This window comes from Phoca vitulina, unplaced genomic scaffold (assembly GCF_004348235.1).
Source record: "Phoca vitulina isolate PV1807 unplaced genomic scaffold, GSC_HSeal_1.0 scaffold75, whole genome shotgun sequence".
NCBI classification, from domain to species: Eukaryota; Metazoa; Chordata; class Mammalia; order Carnivora; family Phocidae; genus Phoca; species Phoca vitulina.
The window spans coordinates 2297316-2310149 of NW_022589778.1; the positions used below are offsets into that span (position 1 = coordinate 2297316).

At 39.5% G+C, this 12834-nt stretch overlaps 1 pseudogene; it reads left to right on the forward strand.

Annotated features, from left to right (window-relative positions):
- The first annotated feature begins 2771 nt into the window (after positions 1 to 2771).
- LOC116625247 lies at positions 2772 to 4686 on the forward strand (annotated as a pseudogene).
- Positions 4687 to 12834: the final 8148 nt, after the last annotated feature.

Genomic DNA, 12834 nt, shown 5'->3' on the forward strand with positions numbered 1-12834 from the left:
GCCCCAGGCCATATGCAGCAGCAATGGAAAGCCTTGGAAATAAACTCCAGGACCCCTGCCTCCTCAAACACACCTTCCTCTGTTTATGCCTGATGGCCACACAAGGAAGTCTTTGCTCACATGCCCTCCTGTTGGCTAATTCTTGTGGGCCGAAGATGCTACTACCTCGCTTCCTTTTCTGGGTCGCCTCCCTCTGTTATTCAGAAAAGCACATCAGTTTCATCTTTCCCCCATTATCCAGAAAGATCTACCCTTACTGAGAATTGTTAAGTCCTCTCTCTTTCCCTTACCCAGAATAGGTGACTCCAGAAGTGGTTTTTCACTCTGTAACCCAGAAATGCTGTTCCTCTTGGAAAAGGCAATGTTGCTCCATTATCCAAAAGAGCTATGTAGTTTGACCTCATCTTCCATGTAGTCCTCTCCAATGCCATCCAAAGTATTGATCCCATTGAATAAATACTGTTAGATTTCCTGAGCCTATGATTACATCACTAGTCAAAAGGCTGAGCAACTTTTCTCTGGGATGTCCGAATCTTTAGCATGTAAATTCTCAGTGTAAAGTGAAGATTACTGGGACAAAAGTGGCCAAACATGCTCGGCTCTAACTTTCTGCCCTGTGGATATTAGAACATGAAGAACCAATCAAGGAACAATAATACAAGATTCACCAGGCACTGTGGGGCCAATAGGTCAGCAGAGCTGACTGGCAACATCCTGGGAAGTTGCAAAACTGGATGGCATGCCAGAATTTCCAAGGGAAGGGAGAGGCCACTTCCACGTCTGGACAGGACTCTCCCCAGTACATAACGTATTAAGGAAATACCACATACTTGGACATGCCACAACCCTTCTCTAGAAAGCTGGCTGTGGCCATCATCTGGGCATCTCCATCCCCTGAAGAGCCTTGTTGGGGGCCCAATTGGATCAGCTTGCCATGCTTAGCAGCTCGGCCCACGCTTAGCAGCCTCTTCCCCCCACCCCAAGTTGACTGTAATCTTCATAAGGCAGAAGATATCTAACTTATTCGCTGAATTCTCAGAACTGAGCACAGTGTTTGGCACATAGTAGGTCTTAAATAAAAATACTTCATGAGCTAATAAATGAAAACACTTTCATTATTACTCATATACTCACATCTAGAAAAGGCTTTGGAGTTAGGCAAAACTAGTTCCGTGTTATAGCTATAATCGACTCACTGTATGACCTGGGCAATTCACATCTCTGAACCTAAGGTTCCTCTTTAAAATGAGGGCAGGAGGCACCTGGGTGGCTCAGTCAGTTAAGCATCTGACTCTTGATCTCAGCTCAGGTCTTGATCTCAGGGTTGTGAGTTCAAGCCCCATGTTGGGCTCCATACTGGGTACAGAGCCTACATAAGAAAAAAAAGAAAAAAGAAAATATATATTGCTAAATATATATTTAGCAATATATACATAGTAACTGGCACAAGTAATATTTAATAGACTCTCTACAGATTCTTTCCCATTCACGGCCACCACTACCTCCCCTGGACTATTATATAGAACTATTTGCAATGCAGAAATGAGGTCCCACAGAGTCTAAGTACTGTGCTCAGCTGTGGGTAGCAGAGGAAGTATTAGAATCTTGGTCTTCTCGCTCCCAATTTTTGCAAGTTTAATATATGACTTTTTCTTTTTTGCATAGTTCATCTTTAGACTACAACATGCTAAAAAGTAGATAAAGAGAAATATAAAAAATATCATAAACACCAATAGGGTATACCCAGACCTTACGAAAGTATGTGAAATGAAACTTTTGAGAGATAATGGAAAAAGCTTGATAACACTGAGGAATGTACTCACTTCTCATTGTGCTTCCAAAATAGTAATTGCTAATATCAGGACCTGTGAGCACTCTGCTGCCTTGCTCCAGGGAAATGAAAGGGAGCTTCCTCATGAGTCAAGCTTACTCAGTTTAATTTTATTTTTCCAGACATACTTATAGCAGAACAAATAGAAAACCAAACCAGCAATGAGCAAACAAAATAAGCAAACAAGGCACTTGGCTAATTTGTTCTTTTCTATTCTCTGGTTTTTGCACCTAATATAGGAAAAAAATCTATAGAAAACATTACAAATCTTTGAGACAGATTAACAAAAACATCAAGGGACAATAAGAAATGTGAAGAGGTGTGAAGAGTATACAATGTTACTCTGAACTGGTTTCACATGTCTAGAGGTCAGTATCACAGATACGTAACAAAAACCATAGATGCACATCCTTTAGCTGAGAAAATCCACTTTTATGATATATCCCAAGCAAAAGTCAAAGATGTGCCCCAAAATGTATGTATAAAGGCATTATAGAAGCATTATTGACAATAATCAAAACATGGAAACAATCTAAACAGCCAATAAAAATGGATTATTTATATAAATCATGGTATACAATGAAATAGACAAATGTCAAAATGTGGTGGAAGCATACTGACATGACAGATGTAAAGATATGTATTGTATATTGTTGACTGGGATAAAAGTTTGAACAGTGAAATTTATACACCTACACACACACACACACACACACACAGGCTCCAATATATATGACAAATATATGCCGAAACGTTAAATACTATTGTTTCTAGGTTGTTGGAAAACTGATAATATTTATTTTCTTCTTTATAACTTTTTATAATTTCAACATTTTAAAAAATAATGAGCATATATGTACAAATGAAGAAGACTGGGGGAAATCCTTGAGACAGTTGACCCAGGGCAATAGGATGTACCTTAAAACACCCATTGGCAAATATGAAAAAGAATCCAAGTGAAGCTCAGCGTCCAGGAGGCGAGCAAACAGATTTTGGTGTTGGCGTCCCACAGGGTAGCCTTGGCATCATCCTGCCTTTTGTAGGGTTGTGGTCACTGAACCTCCAGTGCCATCACATCTGGCTTCTTAAGGACTTTCGTGAACTTTTTTGTGAAGCCGTTGTACTTAACAGTGGGCTAGCAGAAAAGGAAGGGTCATCAACAATTAAGTCCTGGCCCTCCGCCAGGACACCACAATTAAAGTGGCAACACCCACTCTGGTCTAGAGCAGAGCTGATGGCTACGGAAAATATGGAAAATACCTGACCCTCCACGAACCTCATTTACTCTAAATCTTTTTTTTTTTTTCTTTTAGCATCTAAATGACAAGGACTATGCTTGAAGTTGTAGGAAGAGACGCAGATATAGAAAATGTAGTTTCTGCTTTTGAACCTCACAATGACACCATCCTAGCATGACATCAATGCATCAAAACAGGAAAAGTTAAATAACAAAATCAGGCATTGTGTGGTTAAATACCAAAGGGTGGTACTGGCAGTAAAATTTTTAGGAGTCTTTGCTTCAGCCCCCGAGGTTGCAGGGACTCTGTAGTTCATTCCAGATGATCCTGTGTTATTTTCTCAATGGCTTAAGGGAAAGAGTAACCAGGATCTCCTGCAACCACTGTGAGACCAATATGCCACAGACAGGATAGACTGGGGGTATTTTTCATGACCCCCCCCCAAAAAAAAACCTACCAAAAAAGACAAAAATAATAAAAAAGAAAAAGAAACTTCTATTCATCCTTCAAAATACAATTCATATGTCACCTCATCTGTAAAAACTTTTTTCAGTTGGTTGTTCATGGTATCTAATAAACCACCCCATGACTTGGTGGCTTAAAACAACAAATACTTATATAGCTCATGATTTTGTGGGTCGACAGGCAGTTCCGGCTCGCCTGGACAGTTCTGATCTCACCTGGCCTCCCTCATTTGTCTCTAGCCTGGGATGCAAGTTTTCTTGAGGCCGTTAAATTAATTAAACAAGGAGCCCATTAGACTGAGATGGCTCTAAAGCTGGGCAGGCCTATGTAAGTAAACCAAAATCTAAGCCTGTAAACGCCTCAAGGTTATGAAATCAAAACCCTCCCTAAGGACAACCAGTCATAGCCAGCTAGGCCTTAAGCTACAGCCAATCAACAATTTTCTTACTTTGTTTCCTCCTTTTCTCTGAAAAAGCCTCTCCCCCGGTGGCTCCCCTATACTCCTGTGCGTGGAAGTGTTCCTAACCACTTCTGATCTGGTGTTGCCTGATTCAAATCAATTTTTGCTCAAATAAACCCTTAACATTTTTAATATGGCTCAATGGATCTTTTCACAAGGTCTAGGCACATCATTCCTCCTGTCACATTTTATTCGCCAAACCAAGTCACCCGGCTAAGACTAGATCCAAAAGCTGGAAACATAGACTTCACCTTTTGGTATGAAGAGTTATAAAGTTATAATGCAAAGGACAAGAATTCTTCAAATGAAGACTTTTGGTCATTTTTTTAAAAAAGTTAAGTTTGTTGGGTTCTGTGCCATGGCCCTTCTCCCGCGTGAAAATCTAGAGCCGCTCCTTCTTTGTGGCCTCTGACCCAGGAGCGGAGGGAAAGCTTCGAGACGACCGGCCCCTGCACCCTCCACAGCCAGCTGGGGCACCTGCATCCAAGGGTTCCGGCAGGGGCCACGCCCACACCACCCAGTGGGCGGGGCCGGTAAACCAGCACTGCAACTGCTGCTCCTACCTGAGCCACTTGGACCTTCTCAGCTCCTTCGCCATTGCGCAGAATGAGAGCAAAGCACCAGTCCGCTTCAACTTGATGGGGAAGGTGCTGCAGCCTGGAGGATGGCCAGCGCACAAGCGGGAGAACTGACACCTTCATCTTGTCACTGCTGTGCGGGAGCATCTCCCACAGAGTTCCTCCCATTTGCCATCACTCCCGCGTGTTCCTGCCCCAAGTAGACCGATTCTCCATGACCATGTTTCTCCTGCTTTCCTTGTACGGAAGGGCTTATACCAGGGGCGTCCTGCCTGACCTGCCTTCCTGGGGGAGAGCTTCTGGACCCTGAAGCAGTGAGATGGTGGAGAGAGCCTAAAGCCAGCAAGAGAGGGGAGAAGGCCCTGGAATGAGACGGGATTCGCAGGTTTGTTTTGGGCTAGTTGATTGTCGTTGCTTTTTCTGTAAAGTTCAGAAATTTTTCAGTCTCAAAAGAAAAAATTACATTTGCTGAGATATTAATTTATATGCAGTAAGATTTACCCCCTTTTAAAAAAATTGTATAAAACACATAAAATTTAAATTTTAACCATTATTACATGTACATTTCAGTAGTGTTAACTGTATTTATCATTCAACAGATCTCTAGGATTTTTTTTCATCTTGCAAAACTGAAATTCTATACTCATTGAAAAGCAATTCCCCACCTACCCCTCTCCTCAGCTTCTGGCAGCCATACTTCTACTTTTTGTTTCTATGAGTTTAGCTACTTTAGATATCTCATATAAATAGAATCATAAATTATTTGCCTTTTTGTGACTGGCTTATTTCACTTATCATAATGTCCAAGGTTTGTCCATGTTGTGGCATATAACAGGATTTCATTCTTTTTAAAGGCTGAATAATATTTCATATTACATTTTCTATATACATTCATCAGTTTATGGGCATTTGGGTTGCTTCCACCTGTTGGCTATTGTGAATAATGCTGCAATGAACATGGGTATACAAATATCTCTTTGAGATCCTGCTTTCAATTCTTCTGGATTTACATACCCAGAAGTGGGATTACTGGATAATATATTTCTTTTTTTTTTTTTTTTTAAGATTTTCTTTATTTTTAGAGAGAGAGCACACATGAGCAGGGGGAGGGGTAGAGGGAGAGATAGAGAATCTCAAGCAGACTCTGGGCTGAGTGGAACCCCACGTGAGGCTCATCTCACCATTCTGAGATCATGACCTGAGCTGGAATCAAGTCAGTCACTTAACCAACTGAGCCACCCAGGGGCCCCAGTAGTTCTATTTTTAATATTTTGAGGGACCTCTGTATTGTTTTCCATAGCAGCTGCAGCATCTTACATTCCCACCAATAATGCACAAGGGTTTCAATTTATCCACATCCTTGTCAACACTTATTATCTTAGATGGTTGCCATCTTAATGGGTGTGAAGTGAAAATTCATCCATTTTCAAGTGCATAGTCCTAGGAGTTTTGACAAATGCATGCCTTTGTATAATCACTACTCCAATCACCCCAATTTCCTTCACCCCAAAGGTTCCCTTGGACTCCACTGCAGTAAGTCCCCTCATCTAACCAACAGCCCCAGGCAATCACAGACATGTTTTGTCTCTATTATTTTGATGTTTCCAGAACGTCATATAAAGGAATCATATATAGTTTTTTGAATCTTGCTTCTTTCATTTGGCATAATTTATCTGATTCATTCATGCATTTGCATGTATGAGGAGTTTATTCCTTTTTGTTCCTGAATAGTATGCCATTGTATGGACATACCAGAATTTATTTATCTATTCACTATTTGGAATGTCCCTATAATTTTATTCATCTGTATAACTTAAGCTGTATATTATTTGCATACATGTATTTTTTGTAAACGTGTTTTTCATTTCTCAGGTAAATACTGCAGACTGGGATTAGTGGATTCTAAGGATTATATACTTAATTTTATAAGGAACTGCTAAACTTTTTCTGTTGTGGTTGTAACATTTTGCATTCCCATTACCAACATATAAGAGTTCTAGTTGCCCTATATGCCCTATATGCCTAAGTGCCCTAGCACTTGGTTATGTCAGGTTTTAAAAATTTTGTTTTCTAGCTATACACCAATAGGTGTATAGAGATAACTCATTGTGATTTTAATTAGAATTTCCTTAATAACTAACAATGCTGAACATCTTTTCATGTGTTTATTTGCTATTATCTTCTTTAGTAAAATGTTCAAATTGCCTATTTTTTAATTCAGTTGTTTCTTTTCTTTTTGGGAGTCTTAGGAGTCTTTTTAAAAAGATTTACTTATTTATTTTAGAGGTGGGGGCGAAGGGGAGTTGGGGGGGGGGGAAGGGGCAGAGGGAGAAGGAGAGAGAAACCCAAGCAGACTCCCTCCTGAGCCAGAGCCTGAATCAACAGGGGGCTGGATCTCAGGACGCTGAGATCAGACCTGAGGCCTGAGCCGAAACCAAGAGTCAGACACTTAACTGACTGTGCCACCCAGGTGCCCCAGGAGTCTTGGGAGTCTTATATGTCAAATATGTGATTTGTAAATATCTTCTCCCAATCCATGGCTTGTCTTTCTATTCTCTTAACATTGTGTTTTTCAGAGGTAAAACTTTTAATTTGGAAAAAATGCAATTTATCTTTTTAAGATCTTATTTATTTATTTATTTATTTATTTATTTATTTATTTGAGAGAGCACAAGCAGGGGGAGGGACAGAAGAAGAGGGAGAGAGACAAGCAGACTCCCTGCTGAGCAGTTTGCCTGATGCAGTGCTCGATCCCAAGACCCTGAGATCATGACCTGAGCCAGTCAGATGCCTAGATGACTGAGCCACCCAGTCTCAGGTGCCCAGGTGCCCCACCTTTTTCTTTTATAAACATTGCTTCTGTATCTGTATTTTTTTATCTTCTTTTACAAATATTTCTTCTGTGCCAAACCTAAGGTCACAAAGATTATTTTCTATGTTTTCTTCTAAAAGTCTTATAATTTTTTTATTTTGTTCACTAATCCATTTTAATTTTAATTTTTGTGTAAGATGTCAGGTAAAAGTTGAGGTCTATTTTCTTGCATGTGAATGCCCAACCATTCCAGCACCATTTGTTGAAAAGACCATCCTTTCTCCATTGAATTTGCTTTGCACCTTTGCCAAAAAGCATTGGCCACAAATGAATTGGTATATTTCTAGACTCTCCATTCTATGCCATTAATCTCAATGTCTATTCTTTTGTGAATACTATGCTGTCTTGGTTACTAGAGCTTGATAGTAAATCTTGATATCAGGTAGTATAAGTCCTCCAACTTTGTTCTTCTATTTCAAAATTGTTTTAGTTATTCTAGTTCCTTTGTATCCTTCTGCTTACTTTGGATTTAATTTGCTCTTTTTTTTTTTTTAAAGATTTTATTTATTTATTTGAGAGAGAGAATGAGAGACAGAGAGCACGAGAGGGAAGAGAGTCAGAGGGAGAAGCAGAACCCCCGCTGAGCAGGGAGCCTGATATGGGACTCAATCCCAGGACTCCAGGATCATAACCTGAGCTGAAGGCAGTTGCTTAACCAACTGAGCCACCCAGGCGCCCTTAATTTGCTCTTTAAATTCTAGTTTTTTAAAGTAGAAATTTGTATCACTAAATTGAAACCTTTCTCTTTTGATATAATCCTGTTATGCTGTAAGTTTCCCTCTAAGCACTGCTTTAGCTCCACCCTACAACTTTTATAAGTTGAATTTTCATTTTCATTTAGTTCAAAATATTTTCTAGTTTCCCTTATAATCCATGAGTTGTTTACTTCCCAAATATTTAGGGGATTTTACAGGTATCTTTCTTTAAATGATTTATAGTTTAATTCTGTTATGATCAGAGAACATGCTTTGTATGATTTCAGTTCTTTTAAATTCATTTAGGTTTGTTTTATGGCCCAGAATAAGGTGTATCCTGGCGAATTTTCCACATGTACTTGAAAAGAATATACATTCTGTCAGTGGCTGAGTGTTCCAAAAATTAGTTAGGTCCAGTTGGAGTATAGTGTTATTTAGGTCTTCTATATCCCTACTTATTTCTTTTTTACCAGTTATATCAGTTTCTGAAGGCAGAGTGTTAAATGTTCCAACTATAATTATGGATTTGTATTTATCCTTTCAATTCTATCAAATTTTCTTCTTGTATTTTGAAGGTTATTTGTTAGGTTTATTCATATTTAGAATTGTTACATATCTTCATAAATTGACTCGTCTTTAAATAATATTAAATCTTCATTTCTGATATTTCCTGTTCTAACATCTACTTTGATATTGTGGTAATTTTTGAAATTTGTCATAGCAGACTTATTCTCTCTTCTTTATGGTTACTTATTTATTCATTCCTCCACCCTAGAAAAGGTCATATAGCTCAAGGGAATCTCCAGCGGGGTACTGAAAGTAGAGCTGTTTACCAGGTGAACCATGACAAGGACAGGAAGGAGGTAGGATAGGCATTTCAACAAATGGACCAATAGTCTGAGCCAAAACACAGTGGTGTGAAATAATATACCATGTTAGGGGAAATGTGATTGATTGAGCAAGCCGAAATAAGGGTGAGAAGCCGAAATAAGGCTTGGCAAGAGACAAGGTGCTTTGATCAAACTGGGTTCAGATTTGGTGTACACTAGTGAGGTCTGTAACAATGGGAAATAAAAGGTTTTAAGTCAAGGAATGTCATGACCAAATTTCCATTTTGGGAAGATCACTCTGGAAGCAATGGACATGTTAAATTTATAGAGATTTCAGCTAGGAAAACTCAGATGAATATTGCAATGTGGCATTTAGAGATCATTAAAGTCTGAGCTAAGGCTCTACTACATCAGAGGTGGAGAAAATGACAAGTGTTAAAGTGATAGAAATATTAATTTAATGACTGTTAGGGGATGACATGGAGGGAGGTGACTAGGGGTAAGTCCAGGGTTGCTGTTTTGTATAACAATAGGTACATGGTAATACTCACCATGGTCCATCAAGCCCGTTTGTGGGGAAATACTGAAAATTCAGCATAAAATTCTAGTATCTATACTAGGCTTGGGTTGGATATTGGATAACCAAGTCTGGATAGATGCTTAGTTTGAAGCTCAAGAGAAGAATCTGAGCATTGCTGTGGGGATGAATGAGGTCACTCAGATGGCATGCAAAGCGAGGGACCCCAGAGAAGCTACTGCCATAAGGAGTAGATATAGGAGGAAGAGTGGGTAGAAGAGTGTGAGAGACAGGACTTGAGAAGCAGGAAGAGGGCTTTTTAAAATTACCCTAACAGGGGCGCCTGGGTGGCTCAGTCGTTAAGCGTCTGCCTTCGGCTCAGGTCGTGATCTCAGGGTCCTCGATCGAGCCCCACATCGGGCTCCCTGCTCTGCGGGAAGCCTGCTTCTCCCTCTCCCACTCCCCCTGCTTGTGTTCCTGCTCTCGCGCTCTCTCTCTCTCTCTCTGTCAAATAAAAAAATAAATAAAATAAATAAATAAATAAATAAAATTACCCTAACAGTATTTGTCACTCTGTGTTATAATTCCTTGTTTCCTTTCCGGACTTTGAGTTCTTCAGAGTCAAGGTCAATGGTGTAGTCATCTTTGTAGCTCCACTGGCACAATGCTTCACTCACAGATACTCAGTGAAGTTTTGGGAAGTGAATACAGAAGGGCCCACATTTTAGAGAACAATTTGATCATTCAAAACAAAACCAGTGCAAATGTCCTTCGAGGGTTGGTGATAAAGTGGTTATCAAATTGCCTCTGATTCATTCCAGAAATACATCATAGAAACTAGTCTTTAAGGAGTTGGTCTGTAGAAGAGCAAGAAGTACAGAGCTCCAGAATCACTGATGGGGGAATCACAGGGACCCCACTCACTAGCTATTTTACCTTGGGCTAATTCAGTTCTCTGAAGCCTAGTTTCCTCATCTGCTAAATGAAAGAAGGGGGAGGAGGACATCTACTTTGAAATAACATGTAATTTGTGTAAAGCATCCAGCATAGTGCCTGATAATTATGATAGCTATCATCATCATCATCATCATCATCATCATCATCATCATCATCAAATACAACCCATACATTTCACAGATAAAAAGTATCAACATCCATCTATGACAACCATAGCAAAAATTGAATCAGGTCTCCACTGGGGAATCTACCATGCTTTATGTTAGAAAAATGGTGTGCCCATCTTTCTCTCATAGTAGATAGAGTGTGGGCTCCCTGAGAGCAGGAATCTTGTCATAAGTATTTCCAGCAGCTATTTCTATAAAGGTTATAGAGTTGGAACATGAAATACAGAGCCTTTAAATACTATTTAGGAGACATTCCAGTTTGGAGAACTTTAGTATTTTGGAAAACCAAATAAAAGCAGTTTAACTAGTTCCTACGTGAGCATGAGTTTGCTCAATTCAGTGCCATTAGCACTGACAGATTAAATGTCCAGAAAAAGCTCTCTGAATAGAGGCTCTTTTTTGCACTTTTTTTTCACATAAGATTTATAGTTCCACATGTATGTGTCCATAGGTGAAATTGAAGGTATCTTGGCCAGGCCAGTCGGGCATCTCACTATAAAATAACTCAACAGTAATTCTTTGGCTTCTAAAACTGCCTGCAAAAATTCTAGAAACTCAGGCCCAAATTTCTCCCTTTTGATTTCTTGAAGGTAAAACAGTAGGGGGTCAGGAGTACTCTCTTATACCAGGCCACATGGAAGGCCCCTGCCCTTTGTGACTCAGGGCTACTCATCGGCCTGTATTGTGAACTCTTGGCGTGGCCTGCAGCGCCCGCAGGAGCCGTCCTGCAAACCTCTCCAGCTTTATCAGGAGCTGCCTTCCCCTTGCCCTCTGCACTTAGGCACAATGGTCTCCTCACTATTCCTGGAACATTCTAAACACAGCCCCATAAGCCGTTCCCCCCCTCCCCTTGGGGCCTTTGTAATAAGTTTTCCCATTATCTTGAAAACTCTTTCAGTTAGTCGCTTCAGTTAAGTGGGGAAGAGATAGAGAAAGAGAGCAAGTTAACCTGGAAAGAATGTTAGATTGTATATCATCTCTTCAGCCACACCCAACCACTGAGATAGCAATCAACCCTTCTTATGAGATACAGAAACAAACAACAAAACAATTGTAATGAGGAATTTAACAAAACAACTCAAAATAGAAACTAATTTTTTTAAAGTAAGGTTTTGTTTTGTTTTTATTTTCCTCCTGCATTTGGCAAAATACTCTTTAAGGCAGGAACATGGAGTCTCTTTGTGCTACAAAATTTTTTTTAAAAAGATTTTATTTATTTATTTTTGTGAGAAAGAGAGAGAGCAAGAGAGCACAAGTGCATGAGGTGGGGGGGCGGGCAGGGGGAGAAGCAGACTCCCCGATGAGCAAAGAGCCCAGTGTGGGACTTGATTTCAGGACCCTGGGATCATGACCTGAACCGGAGGCTGATGCTTAACTGACTGAGCCACCCAGGCACCCATGTGCTACAAATTGTTTAAAATGGGAAAGCCCATACTTAAATTGACTTCCAAAACTGGCATTCCAGCATTACACATTAAGTTAATGTTAATTGATTATAATTATCTGTGCTTTAACCTGGATTAAAGGTCAAAAAATCCATAAGCAGGAAGAATTTATTTAATCAATTACATATGTTTGATTTAAAATGTAGATACATATTAGTAATACCTACAGACCCAAGCACAATGTTTAAACACATAGATACACAATTTATGCTATGGCAGATTTAACCAATCTGGGCTGCTTATAAATTGAACAAGCAAAGGTCTTCCCCAGTACAATACAGTATATTGTTAAGAGAACAGGCCTCAGAATCAGAAAAGCAAATGCGGCTTATGCCTTGATTGCCTCTTTTAGAAAGAAGAAACATTTTGTTAAACTTTATTCTCCTTAAAATAAACAAAAAACTCCAACATGCAAATAGAATTGAAAATAAACTTTCAGTTTAGAGATGGTGAATTAATCATATGCATGACTACCTTTCCTTCTCAAAACCATTAAAATAAAGCAAATGAATTGTTTAAGGATATAAAGCCAACCAGACAAGGAAAATGGGAAAGACAGAAACCACAAAACTTTAGAAGCTAGAAAACTGATGGGCCCGAGTTACCCGATACAGCAAGCACGAGCATGCTACTGGTAAATGATTGGGAGAGAAAGCAACATACACTATAGAACCTCTAAAAGATGATAAATTAGTGGCCACTTGTACTTCTAGAAGTGGGGACAAAGGGAATTAAACTTAAGGTAGTTGAAAGTATGTTTTAAAATCATTTAGACAAAA